Source organism: Cottoperca gobio, chromosome 3 (assembly GCF_900634415.1).
Source record: "Cottoperca gobio chromosome 3, fCotGob3.1, whole genome shotgun sequence".
Lineage (NCBI taxonomy): Eukaryota > Metazoa > Chordata > Actinopteri > Perciformes > Bovichtidae > Cottoperca > Cottoperca gobio.
Genome location: NC_041357.1, coordinates 13,189,816 through 13,211,047, shown reverse-complemented (window position 1 = coordinate 13,211,047; position 21,232 = coordinate 13,189,816).

Genomic DNA, 21,232 nt, shown 5'->3' with positions numbered 1-21,232 from the left:
CAAACACACACATTCACACAAACAACGCCATATGCTGAGTGATGCTGGCACTAATTAAAAGCTCTTGGTAAAAGGTTAGGGTAAGCAGATGCATCACTTGACCTTTTCCAAACATCATCATAACGTAACAACAAAAAAGGGAGTGGTGGGTAAACAGAGAGCAACATTAGCATGTCCTGATGGAAACATGGATGAGGTGGGGCACTGCTAATGACAAACTTGGTACTAGAAGTACAAGAACAGATATATCCTGATTTGATCCTTTTTGCAGCACAAACACCGGCAAAGTATATTCCAAAAGGTCCTATAAGCACATTGTGATGGTCATACAGAAATCAGTGCTCCCATGTAGGCTGTGCTGTACTCGCCAGGAGAGCAGGTCTTGAAGAACAGGGAGCAGGAAAACACAGCCTTCAGGCTCCCACAAGACACTCATATCTCCTCGGTGTCTTTAACTGTGTTAAATTGCAATTATGTCCTTGTTCATGCTGTAATAGAGCAGGGCAGAAGGGAGAGTGGGGGATGGACACTGAGGTTGGGGGAGGTGTAGGCAGACCACAGAGGTGAAGTGCCATGTAGGAACTCACTTATGTTTCCTAATATTCCTGTAGACCCTGGCAGTAGACAGAGACAGCTATTTTCCGCCAACCAATAGCTGGAATCGTGGATGACTGATGACAGCAAAAATGTGTCCTTCCACCCTATAGATTATTGAGATTAGTTTTTAGTCCCGCCTCCATGCCTCACACCCAACCAGGAAAAGACGGTAGCTTAACTTGTCATCCCTTTAGAGAACGGTGTAATTAACAGGCTCTGATGAGCAGCTCAATCTCCACAGACAGGAGGAGATTGGCCTGGTTCTGGATAAGAGGTGCAGAGTGTGAGTGTGTGTGTGTGTGTGTGTGTGTGTGTGTGTGTGTGTGTGTGTGTGTGTGTGTGTGTGTGTGTGTGTGTGTGTGTGTGTGTGAGAGAGACAGAGAAAGAGACGAGAAGAGAGAGAGACACCTGGCAAATATGTGCAACATCCCTGATGCCGACTCGTCCTTGAAAGCAACCTTGTGGGTTTTCCTCTGATTTATCATGTATTTCACATTGATTTAGCAGTTTAAGTTATCATTTCATTCATCTAAAATCCTAACGTGCTGGTTGGATTCAATTTAATGTAAAACTGTGGCAGGAAAACCCAAGATATCTGCCAGCAGAAGCTTACCAGTACTGTTACAACAAATGTAGATATATATTTAACTAATCTAGAAAGGACAATATACAGTATATTAGTATTAGCTTACTGACTTGTTGGAGGGATAGTGAGGAATGGGGGAGTGCTATCGTCAGGACTTTGGTGATGCGGGAGAGCAGTGCAGCACTTCCTCCAGTGTCCTATGAGAATAAATATTTGAATCAGATTAACGTTATTTTTGTCTCTGACCGGTGACGTTAGCTCTCGGCGTCAGGGGAAACGCTCATGCACACAAGAACAGCATTTCATCCAGAGTGCTATATTTCAAACACCAGTGATGTGGTGCGAAAGCAATTTATAATTGATGGTTACCCAATGCATACTGTAGTTCCAACATGCATAATGGTGACGCACAATTTTCTAAGCTTGTAAAACATGCCTACTGTACTGTATGTAAACTGTAGGGAATAAATAGTTATTAAGATAACTGTCAAGTAAACCTTTCAATAATATAACTGGTGTTTCTTAATCGTATCTATCCTATGTAGACAATAACTAATGAGTGAAATAATGTTTTTATAGTTACATACATACAGGAATTAGCTGTAACCAGCTGTACGTACAGTAGAGCAGGCTGGTAAAACAAACATGAATTAAAAAGTCTCCTATAAAAACAACAGAATATGTTTTCGGATTTGTAGCGTGACCCTGAAACTACTTTCTCTGGAGGAAATAGTCCCTATGAAAACTACTTCCAGTGTGCTCTGTGGATTACCCAGAAAGAAACTGGGCCACTGTTTCTGTAAAGAGACTTTTAATTTTTAAATGCTACTTTTAATGCTGTGAGCATTTTAAAAAGGGAATTCATTCACCTCCATTTCACCTAATGCATACTGGAATTAAAGTCCCCATGACCCTGAAAGAGGAAATAATGCCTACAGTTAATGGATGTTTTAGTAGCGGGCTGCTAGAGTTTAGAAAACAGAATAAAATTCACTTACGTTCTGGAAATATTGTTGGCTAAACCATTGATTGTCTTTTTTGAGAAGATGTCCTGACATTTGCTTTTTGTGATTCCATATACTGAATGTCCCTGAAACCGTCTGGTCATCCAGCATCCAATCTATCTGATTATATCATTAATCCAACCTCATTTGAAATATAAAGGAGATGGGCAGACCATTCCTCTCAGTAATCTCTCAGTAGTGAGACAATGGGAGCACTTAGAGGGAGACAGCGTTGGGAAAGTACAATAGAAAGTGTTTTAGCAGAGCCTGTTCTTACATCTGGTCAAACAGAGTTGCTGTTAAATGGAAGAACTATTTGTTTCAGCTTAGTTCCAAAATGTCACTGTCAGATATCTGAGTCTGGGCAAGATATCCAAAAAGGTAACAGATAGTGAAAAGGAAGAACTTATCTGCACTAGACTAAGGGAACATGTCACAATTATTGTCTTTGTTGACGCTTTTTGTCCCTGCTATCATTTCACAGGCATTTATATCCATCTGGGTAAAATATGTAAGGTAGATGCAGAGTTACAAAATGCATCTGTCATCTGTCAAGGTCAAGTTTCAGCAATAACTCCACACCAGCAACAGACGGACAGCAGAACACTTTTGAACGGGTTCAGTGTTGAGTCCTGTGTTTCATTGACCCAGTCATAGCAGAGACACTGGGAGAAGGGTGTACACTCTTAAACAGAGCATTAACTGAACATTGAACTCTGTGATTTAGGTTTTTCTGAAATAAGAAAACAAACCCTTTAGAATTTAAGTTGATTGTAAACTGCAATAAATTAAAGTGTCTTCTGTATGTATGCAGCTTGCCATTGTTATTACAAGGCTTCAGTGAAGGGGTTCAACTTTATTGTGTAGTTATAAGCACACAATAAATGAAGGCTGTAGTAAATTGAATTAATCTTGGATATATGAGCAGGGTAGTTGTGCACACAGTGATATAAATTCTCTCTCTTTCCACTTTCACGCGTTGTTTTCTTACACCGGGTCTCTGTTCACTAGCATTCAGCTGTGTCTACACACAGCTGACACTGAAAGAGAAGATGATGTATTTGGTGAGAAAGGACAGAGTGTGTGAATGGCACAAAGAGAAGAACTGACTCGTTCGACCTTCATAGATGTATTGAAAATCGTGTTTAAGCAGCATGTGTACCTTCAAAGCCCAAAGACCCGAGCATACAAGTTGTAAAATCAAAGCGCAACAAGACTGGAAAGCAATACTTATACTGAGAAAACAAACACATTAAGTTTGCAGTGTGAACAAGTTCCCTGGCTGAAATAGTTTTCACATGTCCCAGAGATTCATGTCTTTTTTCTTGGCATAAGCTTGTTTAAGTATATGTGCAACTTTCTGATGATTAAACTGCTTCATTTTTTGCTGTACACAAATACGTTGTATGAACTGCTGTTTTTGACTATTCTTGGGAAGGAAAAATGTTTTGTTAGTATATCATTGTCCATCCATCCGTCATCTACCGCTTATCCGGGGTCGGGTCGCGGGGGCAGCAGCTCCAATAAGGAACGACAATCTTCCCTTCTCCGGGCCACATCCTCCAGCTCCGACTGGGGGATCCCGAGGCGTTCCCAGGCCAGTGAGGAGATATAATCTCTCCACCGAGTCCTGGGTCTTCCCCGGGGTCTCCTCCGAGCTGGACGTGCCTGGAACACCTCCCTAGGGAGGCGCCCAGGTGGCATCCATACTAGATGCCCGAACCATCTCAACTGGCTCCTTTCAACGTAGAGGAGCAGTGGCTCTACTCCGAGTCTTTCACGGATGGCTGAGCTTCTCACCCTATCTCTAAGGGAGACGCCAGCCACCCGCCTGAGAAAACCCATTTTGGCCGCTTGTACCCGTAAGCTCGTTCTTTCAGTCATGACCCAGCCTTCATGAGTATATCATTGTCTTCAGACATTTCTGTATCATTTCTTCCTGCACCTCTGAGAGCTCTGGGTTCGGGTTAATATTAGAAACCTAAGGGCAGTGTAGTTATTTGTAAACTTTCAGAACAGGAGCTTCTGAGACTTGCTGTTCCATTTGTCTAGTTCATATTTTCTATGGTTGTATGATAACTCAATAGATTTAGTGTGTAACATAAAACATTATTCTATTACTCTGCTGTGCCTAAAACTGTTGAGGATTTTTAAAAATCTTTAACTAAACCAATACCCGACCTTGTTAACCCCAAAAGATTGTTGTCATATCTTGCTAAGTGTATGTTCTTAGTTCTATATGAAGTGCATTTCTATCACAGGTAAACAGTCTTCAAAGGGAAGCCACAGGGGCATATTTTCATTATTTATGAGTTCTGAAACTTTGACCCATGTAGTCGTTGCTTTGTGTTGCTTGTAATGTTGGTGAAACATTCAATATTCTTCTGTTGATAGAACATAAATGTCTGCGTTGTTGATTTAAGTGCCATACAGACAGCTAGACTTCAAACTTTATGGGTGAGTGACCAAACGATGTAATGATGAAAAGAAAGAGCAGGTTTTGTTTTGTTATACAATAACAGCTGAAGGTGAAGAGTTTTTCCTTTTTTTTATTGCAAATTACCATGGAGCTTTGCACTATAAAGAAAAGATGCCATGCTCACATTAATTATTTGTTGCAGTTTAATAAAGAACTCTTTCAAAAAAGGGTTCCTTTAAGGTTTGCAGGATGCGGATGGTAGCCAGTCCTTCAGTTACCCTTCATTCACAGGCATACCACACTCATTTCAAATCATGAATTTCACATGCCAGAATTTTAGAATGCTGCCAATTGCTATTGTCTTAGATTGTGTTAATGCCAACCCCACCCCCTCCACACACATATACACACACACACACGCACACACACAGACTAGAGTACTCATTAGTCATTCTGTCATAAAAGCAGTGTCAGCATGAACAATAAACATGGCTCATCCAAAACAAGGATTTTGTCTATCTAAAAGAAATAGTATTGGCAGGCAGTGCCTCTAACAATGCAATAACCAACTAGGCCACACAAACAGACAGAAACACACACACACACACACACACCTATGATGTCCTATATGTAATAGAGCAGAACACTGCTCCTTTGGGCATGTCTGATTACATCAAGTGATAGAGGAGAGAGAAATTAGCCTATCTACCAGACCATCTGAAGCTAAAACTAATAAGGAGATGGAGGAAAGAGACAAAGGGGGGAGGGGGTAGATTAAGCATACAGAGGACCAATTAAAGAGAGACAAGGTAGGATTATGAGGAGAAGGTGGTGGGTGATGAGGAGGAGGGGGAGAGTGGATAAAGCAGTAAAAACATCAATATTTGCTTACTCCTCCATACAAAGGACACAAGAAAGGGTGATCTGTATTGACAGAGTTGAAAGAAAGAAAGAAATAAAGTGCCAGAGAGACAATTGTTACGATCAGCTGTCCAACATTGCTCAGCCATGGGGGAAATATGGACATGTCACACACCTATGAGCAGTAGTGAAGTATCCCCTGCTCTGATGTTCACATACAGAGCAGAGAGATGGTCCAGCTTGAGACCAGATGGTTCACGCACACACACGAGCGTAGTGACTGATGAGGCTGTGATGCTGGTGATGTCTTTTAGGGGTTTGCATGTCTAGACGCCACACAGGCGGTGCCGTGCTGGTTGCAGCGGCAGGTGAGTGTCCGGATGCATAATTAACAGGCCAGTTTGGCACCTCACAGTCTCAGAGGTCATGGTGTCCTCTCCATTAGCCGGGCGCCAAACAGCCTCTGGATCACCTGAGCACGTCCTTGTCCCAACAGCAGATTGCCCAGAGGACATCAGTCACATTATACAGCCCAATCAGCAGCTGGGACTCACACAAAGGCCTGAGCAGAGACAGCTACAGATAGAGTACAGGGGTGATGTCTACCAAATGAAGCTGAGCTGCCACTCAGGGCAGACTGGGGACAAGACAAAGCACACCATGCACAAGGATACGACCTTCCACATGCAGAAGCGTTCCTCCGCTGGCACAGATCAAACACAAGAGCAAACTCATGGGCAAGTACTGATTCCGCCTGACTGATGTTTCCTTTGCAATTAAATTGGTTTCTGTACTCGATGCTGGATATGTTCATATGTCTCTTAAATCGGATTTGCTGAAGTAATTCCACTGATGTGTGCAAATGTGTTTCTTTTAAATGTCAGTACCTCACAGGTCAGTATAATTGTGTTTCTGAAAATGCCACAGCAGGTGTCACCAGATTACATTTACCGTGGACATTTTGTGGCATTTTGTAGAGATGTGTTGAATAACTTTTGCAATATCAATGAAAACATAAGATTACATGAAGTTTGTTTGAGGACTTAGGCCCTACCTCTGCCTGTGACCAGGCGAAAGAATTCAAAGCAGTAACCGCCGCCTCTGTCATCACAGTCATATTAGTTCTGCTGCAGTAATACTAAATACTTAAGTCAGCAATACCTTGAGTCTGATGGAAGCTTTAAAGCTACTTCAGACCGCTCACCAAACAAACCATTTGTTCCCACTCAGACTCCAGCTCTAAATCTCTGGGCTCCCATTGACCTGGAACTGGGCCTCAACACAATACTGAAAGGCTCCTTTGAGAGGGCCAGTACGACAGGCAGGAGTAGGAGGGGTTTGAGGGCAGGGTAGCCGGGCTGGGGTACTGCAGGCTGAGGGTCCCTTAGCTCCTGTTTCCCAGCTTAGAGTGATAGACCCTGGGAGATGAAAGACCCTCACTATGTGCATTGAGCTCTAGACAGGTCTCACAAAACTAGTTGTGGTAACACAGGACCTCCTTCAAGACCGCAGAATGACTGCTTTCCATTGGCAGGCCTATTGTCTTTCTTTAGAAAGCCACCTTTTGACTTCTGATTGGCAACAATGCAGTGGATATGTGGTATTGTCGAGGCTTCATTTGGGAGGTTTGAAGCTGTAATGAGATTACAAATTCAACTTTTGTCTCTCTCGAACTGTATTGAGTTAGACTGATGTAATCACAGAAACATTCAGATTTCAAATGTTCAATTGGATTTAATAAAGGGGCACATTTTCATAAAACTACGAGAGAGTTTTGGGTTCAGTGATCTCATAAAAGCATAGTTTCAAGACCAGACAGCTGTGATAAAAGTTAAAACTACTTTTTTTTGTGCCTTAGTCAGCAATAAATTAACAATAAATGGATTAGTCTTGTGGCACCCTTGGCCGGACCTCAAGTCACCCACTTTAGGAACCACTGATGGACCGCTGATTTTTGTATGACTTGCTATGGACCGAGGAAACACTGAGATGGTGTGCATCTATGACCACGTCCAAACTAAGCTGGCCAAATCTAAAATCACCAAATCTCCATTTTGGCATTCTCTCCACACTGAGCCGGTATTTTCACACCCAAGACTGAGCTTATCAAAAAATGCTGTTTAAAGATAAAACTGAAAGCACCTGCGTCCTGTTCTGAGTTGAACGGATAAAACAGAACAGAAACTCTGAGTTATGCCTTCTCAGACACAGGTGTATGTAGTAGTAATAATAAAAACAAATCTTTATGCGACCGCCCCACTCATCAATGCCTCAGTACAGCAGGAAATAACAATCATCACGTAACATCCATATTAATTAGAGTCACTTCTTAATACTCATTCACTTGTCTGAAAACAGAAATGCAAAAATGAATGAATGCAGTGAAGGACTCGGCAGGATTTGTTGTGCCCGTCCCACTCTTTACCAGGTGATGGCTGTAGTACATTATTTTGTTTTTTGTCATTCGAAAGAGAAAGAGAAAAAAAGAAGTGTAGCTACTTCCCTTTTGTTTTGGAGTAGATATTTATTAAGTTCCTTCTGTATCATTTCTACATGTAAACTGTGTTTTCAGATTGATCCGCCCTTCTGTGGATGTAGTTTAGATCCTTTCTTCTTTGAAGGCCTTTGTAAGCCAAAGCTCATCTTTCACAGAGTACAAATGTAACAATGGCACTATGTGTCACCCCATTATGTATCCACACCTTTGTGGTAGCGGACAAATCCATTCTGGACCTGTCCATGCCCACATAAGCAAAATCATCACTTTGAGTAACAAAGGAGAGTGGACCACACAACCCCACTGGCCTCTCTGGCCTAGTTTCCCTTTGCTTTCCCAGCCAAGAGTTCTTCTTAGAGCTCTGCCCACGCTCCCATCCTACTTGTCTGTCAGCTAGATGAGATGTGGAGGTTTTGTTTTTTAGTTTGAAAGTGTCTTTAATCCTCTCACAAGTCTGAAAGCAGTTGGCTGGTCAGTCTCAATCACGTGATGAAGGGTCTTTTTGTTCCTCTTTGAAGATATAGATAAGGACGAATGCCAAGTGCACAATAACGGGGTTGGCAGTTAAAATGTATGTAAAGAAACTGTTCTAAAGGAAAGATATGCTTCACTATAAAACATACATTTGCATGATACGATGGAGTTTAGATCTGTTGATGGAGGAGTCGATGGGAAGTCTGATGATTCTTTCCCATAGTTCAGGACCTCATTTAAGTTAAGTGAAGACTGTACAGCAGTTAACCAATTGTAGATGTCTTCACTTATTCATACAGTCTAACACACACACACACACACACACACACACACACACACACACACTCACACACACACACACACACACACACACACACACCAATTAGTTGCAGTGGGCTGTGCTATTAACATTCCAATGAAGGGAACTGTCAGTCTGTAACATGCGGACAGGGATGATCTTCTGTCTCAAGAGAATCCGACACACAAATTCACTCATGACATATAATAATAAGCTAAGACAGAAAAAAGAAAAGTAGCTAAAAAGCATGCAAATACTCTGACACTGATATGTTAAAGCAGAACCTTCCTTGACTTCTGAAATTAGAGAACAAATAGGATAAAATAACAGCTTTGGCCTGTTAGATTTAGCAGATTTATGCTCAACAAGTCAAAAGATGTAAATGCTGAGAAGGCGTGTTAATTATGTCGGAAAAATTATATCACAGCCATCGATGAGACATTTGTATTAGTGCTGCCCCCTCTTAGACTATTAGGTAACTAATTGGTTGTTTTGGTCCTATGGCCCATCAAAGAACTAGTGGCGACGGAGCCGAATGTTACTCTCCATAACAGCAGGCAACAGTAGTCTGCATTTATTATTCAAAAGGGAAAACGGAATGCATATGACTGCAAATATACAAGCTGTTGTTAAGATAAACACATTAAAACAAAGCAGCGTTTGACGACCACTTTCACATCACTCTCACTCACCACTTTGCTTTATTCCTACTGACCATGTGACCACTTGAGTATTGGAATGATCGAATGAGATGAAGATGAAAAATGAAGAGAGCCTCTGTGTGTGCCCTCTTCACTTTAGTCTTTAGTTCAGGGGTCACCAACCTTTTTGATACTGAGAGCTACTTCAAGGGTACTGAATAATACGAAGGGCTACTTGTTTGATACAAACTTCCTGAACAACATAGTTGCACGGTTCACCTTTAATGATAAAATCATTAATAATAATAATAATAATAATAATAATAATAATCATAATCATAATCATAATAAATATTCATATATGTGAAGAGACTGATCACATGGTGTTAATTATTCCTCACAATAATTATTAACAATGATTTATCATGGTAGGAAAAACATATATCTAAACATGCAACATTATTTATTTATGTTCTCAATCTATTTCAACATTTGAAAGTCAGAGTTATCACATCTGATATTTTTGTAAATATCTTTATTAACAGTTTTGTATGAATGAGCACATTTGGTTCAAAATCACACGTTATATTTTAGTACAAAGTATCACTTCTGTAAAAACATTTAGGAAATCATTATTAACTGTCACATCTTCAGATCATATCCTGTTTGTACAAACACTAACTTTGTAACATCAGAGAGAGTGGAGAGTGGACATTGCATCTTTCTTGGTCTTTATTAAAAATGAAGCTTCCGCTGCTTTCTGTGACTTGTTCACCGGCCTCGTGAGAAGATATGCTGCTACTCAAAGCTGCTTTAACTCACGGCTTGTTCTGCCCGCAGTGCTGCAGGTAGTTAGTTAGTTAGTTAGTTAGGTAGTTAGTTAGCATGGTAGTTAGTTAGTTAGTTAGCATGGTAGCCTCTGTGACACGTACCGAAGTGTCTCCACAATGAGCCGCTTTGCCGTCACCCCGCAAATGAGACATACACACTTTTCTTTCACTGTTGTAAAAATAATTCTTCGTCCCAATCATTGTGATAATAGTTTGTTTTCTTTCGCTTTTCTGCCACGTTTAGCGTAAAAAAACGCACCTCGCGCCCCACCGTAGCTGCTCCCGCTAGCTTGTCTCAGCGAAGAGGGAAATGGAGCTTTAGCTTGCGCAGGGTCAGAGTTCAGATATACATAAAACATTTTTATTTTTTAAATTCTATATTCAATATTGTCATTTTAAAATCAAGAATAATGCAAGTGTTATTGATATTTAAAACAGCAAAACATGAATTACAAATTTCAGACGGAGCTCCATGGTGACTAGTGTTATTTTTAGAACATGCCCTGCGGGCGACTCACGTGGTCCCTGCGGGCGACACATTTCCCGCGGCCACCGCGTTGGCTACCCCTGCTTTAGTTTGTTCTCTTCACATCCGTTTCTCTTCAGTTTTACAGATCTGATTGTTTAGTCGACAAAGTCATATGAATGTTAGTAAACTAAGAATTTCTTAAGAGGACAGTTTTATCAATTCACACTTTGCAATTAAGTGATAATAACAGTCTGGTCCAGCCCAAAGACATCAAGGCATTAACTCCAAAACATTTTAAAACAACTTTAAAAAAGCAAATATTTACCATAATGTAATATATCAGACAGGTATGTGTCACCAAGGGCCCTAACTTGTGGTTGATACTTTGAATATTCAGTTAGACACATTCAAAAAGACAGAAGTTGTCATGAATGGTAACATAAGGGGAAGATGACGTTGTTGTTTTGTTCATATATGAAAAGAGAGATGTCAGAGGTGTAAAAATTAAAAATTAAAGGAAAAGTTGGACATTTGGAAGAGAGAGAGGAAAAGATACCGTGTGAGGTAGAAGGCGTATACAGGTGTATACCAATGTTCAGAAAACAACACCAGCTTGAGTAGTTTGCTGATCAACACGGTCAGCAGTAGCAGCAGCAGCAGAAATGTCACACAGCTCTTGGAGGCACTGATGGTATTTAAAACCCTAACGCCCAATTGCTGCAATTTGTTTGAAAATCGTACTCCTTCTTGGGGTCATAACTCAGTCAAATCGTGAATAAACGTCCATAAATCCGCTCCAAAATCATAGAAAAAAGACGCTCCTCATAACTTCAGAACATTTTTACGTTTTCTACAGTTAAGAAGTAATACAGTGATAGTTGTTGAGTTTATGGCATACTGCCCATAGTTAATTCAGCATACTTTTAATGGGGCCATTGTAATTGTTTTTTGTATAATTGCATTGTATACTTCCTGTTTACATCCCCAAAGCATTAAGGGAGGGATAAACTGGTTTATCAGTAACCATTTCAATTAGTCTGAGCAAAATATTTAATGGAGAGCTTAATAATAAAGTGGACTGCTGTGGTGCTAATATGGTGCGTGGTGGAATAATTTATAATCCGTCATAAAACAGTAACTTTTTAAGCCTCTTTGGTCTCCTGAATAATACCTCATCCTGCTATAAAAAGGATGAACAGTGTTCAATAAACAGTGTTTCAGCTGTGTTTTGTCAGAAAGTAGCACCAATGTACTTTCACCACAACAACATTGCGCCTGCTAACAGCTAACTCTGCTCTGTGACATGACTGTAGAATACCTCATTTATTTCTTTGTGTGTTTGTGTTTGTATGTGTGTGTGTGTGTGTGTGTGTGTGTGTGTGTGTGTGTGTGTGTGTGTGTGTGTGTGTGTGTGTGTGTGTGTGTGTGTGTGTGTGTGTGTGTGTGTGTGTGTGTAACTCTCCTGAATATATGTTGTGTCACAGGATCGCCTCCTGGGCCAGGGCGTTATTTACTGACTGGGTTTGGTGTGTGTAGTGGGAACACAGCCGCCACAGATCACTACACGACCTTAATTATGTTATCAGTCAACTCCGGGTGTAAATATCCCGGAGAACATATTGGGCCCAGTGGGAAACGTGCACACTTCACAAAAACACACACAGACACAGCAACTCACATAGTCCGTCAAACGCATCCAGTCCTTTAGTCACCATCAATCACAATCTATTTTTGCCATCTAACTGATGTGTGTGTGATCAATATGTCTGAACAGGTGCAGTGTACTTCGTATTTACTATCTGAGCGTCTCACCAGGTCTCAGACAGAGGCGGGGGAGGGCGACACATGAAGAAAGTCAAACCTCACTGCAAAGGATAAGAATGGGGAAGCGGGTGAGACCGAGACAGAGAATACAGAATAGGTGAGGAAGAGGCGGAGGTATGGAAGGAAAGACAGTTCAATCCTTGAACAAAGTAGCAGCCTTCTCAAGGACTGCTCTAGGCAGAGCTGCTCTGTCACAGATTTTAACATTTATCACACACGTACAGTATGCACACTCAAGCAGACACACTCAAGCAGACACACATCTTGACATACTTCAGTATGAGTAGGACTTGTCAGAGTCAGTGTTGTTCATCCATAGTGAATATATGAAATATGGAGCATGGCTGTTTCAGGCAGCCTGGAGCAATAGAGCCTGTATCCCTGGGATAAATAAACGTCCAGTGCCAGAGAGAGTTCAGGTTTGTTTTCAAAGGACGTTCCAGCCAATACTGTTGTTTTGGCTCAGAGGACCTGCCTGAACCCATTCTGCAATAATACCTCACTCTTGACTTTCAATATTTTCACCTCCACCACCGTTAAATAGCAAACAAATGAGAGCCAAGTACATGTATAAGGTATCAGCACACTAGCCATCCGCTGCTCCTTTAAAAGTCAAGAGTTCAGACCCCATTTTAATTAAATTCAGGTCATCCGTGAATTATTTCTGAAGTCAATCACTAAACTCAACTCTGCAGCTCACCAAGAAAATTGCAAAGATTGAACTTGTTGCACATTTTTATGTCTTAATGAAGCACATTGGCTTCCCGATGCCTGACACAAACTACGCCCGACTTCCTCACAGTGATGACAAATCCGAAACGGTGTATTTTGTCTTCGTCTTAATGATGCGTATATGTGTCTCGGAGGTGTGTGCGATGATCTGTAGCCAGTATTTTAGTGTCACTGGCCTCGCTGCAGTAACAGAGTAATTACCATGATTTTGACCCTATCCCTTCCTATGCTGTCCTGCCTAATTGTGGTTGTCAGCACGACTTCCATTTAGCTCCCGATAAGAAACCGCTGAATGCCGGTGCGCGCAGACTTAAGTCCCTTTTCACAGAGGGTACACCAGGAAGATAAATGTGTTTACTAATAACTCTTTCATAGCCTCCTTTCAGGCACTGTAATGCCTGCTGGCTGGTGACTCATTCTCATCAGCAGGCAGAGGTGTGATATTACAGTGGTGAGTAGATTGGTATATATAGCTTGTAATAATAGTGCTCATTATGTCCTCACACACATCTAACAAAATACGCCTCACTGATAATAGTGCCAAGCTGTGTGTATATGTGTATGTATGTGTAAGTGATGGATAATGAGTCGTTTGACCCTCTATCTGTTCATCATGTGTGCGACCTAACAGCAAAATATACCATTAAACCTTCGGATTATATAAAGAGCCTTACATAAATCCTGGAGCTAGCTAAAAATACAGAACCCCGTGGTCCAAACCCTATATATAGTTCTGCCAGTGAATTATTCAATACAAGTGAAGTCTGACAAAAAAAGAATACACAAATTTACGCAACAACTCAACTCAAGTACCCTGCCTGCCTGCCTGCTGAGATTTGAGGTCACCACTGTAAAGTGGTTTGAGCAAAGTTTGCAGCTGTAGTTTTTAGTAGGCAGTAAAAGGCAGGGAGAGGTGAATCAGAGCTGGAGATAAGCAGGTAAGTCTTGCTGTGAAGGAGAGATAAAAGACAGATTCATGTTTTGTTTTCATTTTCGCGTTTGGTTCACTTTGCTCTCTGTAAATGTAAACGTTGGTGGCTGTGTGCGATGCTGCTGATAAGAAAAACCACCCTAAGACCTCTGTGTTGTCTGGAACAATGAAGTTCATGTTCAATTTTAAAAATGCATTTTCATCTTCCGAGAAACGGACAACAGCAGAGGGAGATGTGTTCTCAAGGTAACTGCTTGACCTTGCTGCACTGTGGAAGAATTCATCAGCAGTTGGTATTTTCTCAGCATGAGCTTTTTTTTTAATGCAAACATGAAGCAGTGCCCATGGCCCACCATGCTACACAATAGTGGCTTATAAAGACACATAGACCACACTGGATACAAATCATTACATATCTATCTGTACACGAGAACCCGGCTTAAACCCTTAATCTATTGTTCTATCTCTGGCTGTCTTACTCACGCATATGCACACATACATACAAATGAGAGAAGGCCACTCCTTTTCCCTCGCCTTGTTTTTGTTTTTTCTTCAGCTACAGTTAAAGATTGACGTCCTGTGTTAGTCTTCCTAAACTGGCATCACAAACTGGAGTAAAAAAACACTAAATCCCATCCATGATTCCCAGACACAAAACAGCAGGAAGCCTGTTACCTCAACACACTGAGCGGACAACAACTTAACAACACATTTTTTTTATGGGTTTGAAAATGTGTTTTTGTGAACAATAAGCTGACCCTGGATCTGTGTCCTGTACCCAGAGGGGAGCTGATGGATGGGATGAGTGCTAGACCACTTGGCCAAACTTGAAAGCCCCTTTTCTTGGACCCTGGTGGGTCTGTTTGTCACAGCTCAGAACACTCTGTTTGGACGTACAGTATGAGTGTGTGAATGAGTGTTTGTGTGCATGCTGAGATCCTGGCATTAGTTTCCTTCATCTAAAAATTGAAGACATGGAGAGGTGCTCTTGATCTGGTTTGTAGTGGTGCAAATGAAACATCCAAGGGAGTCTAAAAAAGGGGCAGAAACAGTTATCTTCTTCTCTTGATGTGAGTGACTCTGCAGGTAATGTTTTGCATGCTCTTGATAATTCAGGCATAATGGGAGCACACTATAGGTCTTGACACAGCAAAGTGAAACAACCCTTTGATGAAGTAGATTTAACTTATTCCCTGCAGTAGTAGGAGTACATGAATTGCAAGACAAAAAGTGTCCATTGCTGTATAAAACTATCTTAGAGCTCAAGAGAGTTAAAGAGAAAGAACAAAAAAACATTTTGGGAACATTTTAGGAACCATAATGGTTAGCAGAGTGGGCAATCCACTGAAACTTTCCATCTGGATCGCATCACAGGGAGGCAGAGAGTGGCTTGCTTTTACCGCGGTGACTGAACTCACCACACATACACACACACACACACACACACACACACACTCACACGCACACACACGCACACACACGCACACACACAATGACTCATCCTTGACAGGAAAGGGAAGTGGTGTGCAACTAAAACATGTATAAATGTGCCTAAAATTAATTGTTGCATCCTAAAAACATAGTTTAAAAGTCAAGCTTACCACGCATGGACATTTCTTTGTAGGGCATGGCCCCATTTATACACAGTTGCCATTGTATAACATGCAACTGGCATACAGTGTTGGGGAGTAGCAAACTGCATGTCATTAACATGCAGAAGCTTGCTGGTAGTTCAACTGCATCTATGTTTGCATAGTGGTTCAAGTAGGTAAATAACTTTTGTTGCGATTTGTTGTGTATTTAGCTACTGATACTACAAAAAGATTTAGGCCATTAAAGGGAAATATTTGACCATTGCTTCTGTACTATAATTGAACCCCCTTTAACCAGTGCAGCCCCCTATTCCTTTCAATGCATTTGTCAAGCTGTTCAGACTGTCTGAAAAGGTGCACGTTGAAGACTGTCTCAGTTGTTAATATTGCACAAGTTGAAGTTGAAGAGGAGTAAGTCAACAGTCTAGTCAAATAATTATTTTCAGTGGGGTAAATGTATGACTTGTGAACAAGTAGGCACCTTTTGAAATAATCTTTTGCTGGAATGTGATTGTTTGGTATTATATTTTATTATAATTTCGTATTACATGGACATTGTCAATTTGATCGATTTTTTTTTGCAAAGTAATTTGAAGAACAACAAAGTAGCCTTTAATAAAGCAAACTACATTTCTCCCAAGGGTAGCTTTGCTGTAGTTGGTAATTGGTAGATTGCAAAGCTATGCTTTCAAAATAGTTTCCTCAACACTGCTGGCACACAAGTGCCTCATTCATACTTTCTATTAGGAACATATACACTGTGTCAGTGTAATAAATAATAATAATAATAATAATAATAATAATAATAATAATAATAATAATAATAATAATAATAATAATAATAATAATAATAATAATAATAAAGTGTTAGCTCTAGGATGAAAGAAGATGGCTAAAATCAGCAGCTCAGAAAGAAAATAGAACAATTAGATATCCCTTCATTTTCTTGTCTCTCGATCTTCTAATTCGATCTTTCTTACCCCTACTTTACTCTCTCACTCTATCATTCAACCTTCTTCCCTTACTCCTACCATAATGCTCATTAAAGATTTTTAGAATATATCAATTATGGCAAAGATTTAGAGATTGGAAGATTTTCGGAAACACACTTTTATCCCTACAGCCAACCATACGCTAGCTAAAACCATGGAAGCCAATGGCTCTGCAGCGGCCCAGCTATTTATTGACCATCTGTTATGCTGTCTCGACACGAAGCACTTAAACAAATTCCTGTATTTTATTGAAAGATTATTTGTATGGAGAAAAATCGAATAATAATTGTAGGCAGTTTTGTTTACTATTCCATGGCATTTGAACACTACATTATAGACTCAGCCTGCACACCTACTTACATGTACACGCACAATACATACAGAAAGTAGCTAAATATAGATTCCACTGTGCATTCCTGTGATCTTTAACAGAAACATTTGTTCTACTCAGAAGGTGGGGGTTGCAGCCACAGAGGGGGATAGCTAGTATCAGCGAACATTAATCAGGAAGAAATTAGAGAAGAGAGAACAAAACAGGAGGAAAACATCGACTCTGTTTGCTCTTTACCCAGCCACTTGACTTCAAACAGCGTACTCTGCTCCTTTTTTTATAGAGCGGCTTACTGAGAGATAAGAAGGAAGATAGAGGGAAAACAGTACATTAAGCTTGAACAGAGGGCAGAAGTCCTTGCTATGTGGAAGAGGCAGTGAAATAGACTTGAGAAAGAAGAGGAGGAGAGATGCTCCCCTCCTCAGCCACAATACTTTCCAGACTAAAATATAAGTGTATGGATCATCAAAGGGTTCCTTCCCACTCACTTCCTGCTTGCTATAATTAGACCTGTGCTGGAAGCCACCACCAACTTTGGGAACCCTCTTTGCCTTGAGCTGGCAAAGAGACTGGTCTGGGGTCAGATTCAGATCTTCCCTTCTAGGGGACGAGAAAATTCCTTGAGGAGGGAGCTCTGATTTAGCATGTCAAGCCTCAGGCAGTGTTTATCTGGAGTGTGGGACCAGCTAGCGGGAACCCATGGGGGACTCCGGATCAGCTCTGTCCGGCAGTCATCAGGAGGGTAGGAGAGCTGTAGTGTGAGGTGGAAAAACACTCAGCTAACAACCATATGGCCTCAGTCACACAGACCTGAACCAGCAGCCCTTTTTCACCCCTCATAACTCATGCATCCACACACACTCATACACACACACAATCCAGATCCTTAAAGAGGGCATAACAGCCAAACAGTTTGGAAAACCAACTGTGTGACCTGCAGCAGAATAAATTCCCATGTTTCTATTGTCACTTCGCATGTATGTGTGTGTGCATGTGTGTGTGTATGTGTGTGCGTGTGTATGTGTGTGTGTGTGTGTGTGTGTGTGTGTGTGTGTGTGTGTGTGTGTGTGTGTGTGTGTGTGTGGTGTGTGTGTGTGTGTGTGCATGTGTGTGTGTATGTGTGTGTGTGTGTGTGTGTGTGTGCATGTGTGTGTGTGTGTGTGTGTGTGTGTGTGTGTGTGTGTGTGTGTGTGTGTGTGTGTGTGTGTGTGTGTGCATGTGTGTGTGTATGTGTGTGCGTGTGTGTGTGTGCGTGCGCATGCATGAACTTGTGTGAGACAGAGAGAGGTGGAGTTGAGGCTTTTCTTTAGAGCAAAAGCAAACAGTCCATAAAGAGGCCCTGCCACTCTCCCATTTCAATGTAAATGAGTCTGACTCTGTTAGGAGGTTAAAGAACTCTCTTGGGCCTGGTGACTACCACCGCTGGGGTCACACATGCACATGCATGCACACACACACAAGCAAGCAGAAACACACAACGGCACAAATGCACAGGCACAAACATGTACGCACACACGCACATTCTGAGGCGAGAGGCCCAGATAAAGAGCTCAGAGAGCCTGTCAGAGTGTCAGCTCCCATTAGGCCAAAGGCTGTTGTGTGTGTGTGCAGGCAGGCGTACTGCTTTTTACATTTCATTCAGCACACACACTCTCTTTTTCTCACACACATATCCTCCCAGAGCCGCCCCGCCTGGCTGACATGCTGTTTCAGACAAGACATACAAAAGATAACGGAACCCGCCTGAAAAGACAGACATCTCCTACATTTCCTACATCACACACAGTGGGGGAAAGAGAAGAAACAAAACAAGCTCTAAATGATTTTGGATGAGCAGAGGTTGTGTTGAAAAACTGTGGAAGCTTTTCAAGGATTCCCTCCATGATTAACCTCTTAAACCTCGAGCAAGAAAGTAAACTTCTACAGCAGTGATGCATTGTAAGTTTACAGTTTGAACATCAGAGAGCAGTATTTATTTGTGATGGCAATGTAAACTGGGTTGTCATGCATTATTATACAGCAACTGAGTGGAGAGTGGAGACTAAACCACATCTAAGACAGGGAGGCGGCGGCTGTAGAAAGACTCAGAGAGGCTGCGTAACCTCGGTGACCTGCGCAATTAGTGCTGCACTCCCTTGGCTGCCTGTGGCCAGCAAGTTGTGTAGAGCAGGATGAGGCTGTTAGGACACAAACACAGAGGACAGGAGGGCTGATCTCCTCCCACAGAGCCTTCAGAAGCAAACTACAACCTGAGGAGGAGAGAAGCATGATGACAACAACCTAGAGGGGAAGAAAGATAAAGAAAGAGAGTGAGAGAAACGAGGAGGACGTTTTTTTTGAGCCCATGCTCAACCCAAACTCCTGTAACTAAAGACGTGCACACCCACATGTCTCTAGCAGCGTGTGCCCTGACTCAGCTGAGTCAGACAGGTGTGTCAGTGTGTTACAGCCCAAAGCATTGACATGCTCAGGCAGCAATATCAGCTCTACCCACATAATCAACAGTGTCAATCAATGCTGAACAGAGTGGCTAGAATGACTTGAAGTCTCTTTGTACTGCTTTTTTGTTTGGATCCCTGGTCTTTAGATCTTGCCCTTCTTGCCTTCATTTTAAGTCTTTCATGTCCAGAGCGCAGGCTGACAGCTGTAGCTAAAAACAGTCATCTGAAAACATGCGCTTGATCTAGGGGAAACTCCAGCCACCACAGAACATTCATCCCGTACTCACACACGGCTAGTCATGCTACTGACACACATCTCAGTCTACTTCTGCTGCCTAATCACTCCTTGTGTTCAAAAGCTTGAGACCACAGCCCAGACCCCCTTAGGCAAGAGAGCGATTCGAAAGAATACAGTCAGAATCTTTCTCGTAGACATGCTCAGAGTGCTCATTACTGAGTTCACTTTTCACCCACATATATCTTCCCCAAGTCTAGGGATTGGCCGTGCGTCAGTCATGGCCCTACGTGTACACACAGGCTCACCGGCGGGCAAACAGAAAAAACAAACACAAAAAAACACGCACACAAACTGCTCATTACGGAATTACTGCCGAGTGTATGTTCACATGGGCTGAGCAATATCTTTGTGATGCATTAAATTATCAAGACCCCGCAGGTCGCATAGGGATACAACCAAGACCTTAGGAGAGCGTTGAGGAGGCCAAGTTTAGTCATGATCCCCTATGCCGATACACTGCTACTACTATAAAATAAGTATTTGAAAAAGTTATTGCTTTTCAAAACTCAGGCACAGACATCAAAGAGCTTGCCGCTATAAAGCTGGCAAGAGCTCATATAAAATCTTAAGATATAGCTTTTCAAATGTAGATTTACAAAACATTGGCAATTTAGGGTTGTGTCATAAAGGGAGGTTGATTATGAAGAGAAATGGAAAAGTGGTGCAGTAGATTGACATAAAGTGTATTTCCAGATGAGATCATGTTAACGTATTTATATATAATGGCACTATATTGCTAGAAAATGTCAAACTTATGTCACTTCTTAAACTGATATAAATGAAAATGCTACTTGGTGGACAAAAGTGTTATATGTTCAACAAATGGATATAGAAGTCTAAATTATGTTTTGGGATCATATAGGAGGTTGGGGATGCAGACATATCGTCAAAAACAAGTTTAGCACATGCATTGAGACTGTCTGCTGTTTCTAAGTTGTAATTAACTTTCAAAACCTGGTACAGATACATATGCTTTTTTGGTTTTTAAAGCTACACAATTCCTTTCCTCGTTCACAGTCCTCCATTCTGCTCCAAGCTCTATTCTGTGCTGCTCTGCTAAACCAACTAAAAAAAAACCCACCTCACTGTCACACAATACCTGTTGTCTCTGCCATTTGGCTGCAAACACAAGGACAAGCTATAGCAAAAAAAAAGAAAAAGGCTTCCATTCAGCTCTATTTGTAACAAGGGCAAGGCTGATGCTGTGAGAAAGCAGCAAGTCAGCAACATTTACCTCTTAGAGAAATGAGAAAGCCCAGGGCACTGGCCACTGGCCCAGCAGCATTCCCGCCTATGAAGTATAGATAATTGTTTTGAGAGCCCCTGTTGAGAGCCGCTCCCTCATTTCCATATCTCCATAGCAGTGGATATGATATAGTAGTGTGGATAACATGATACACTGAAAATGGCAGACT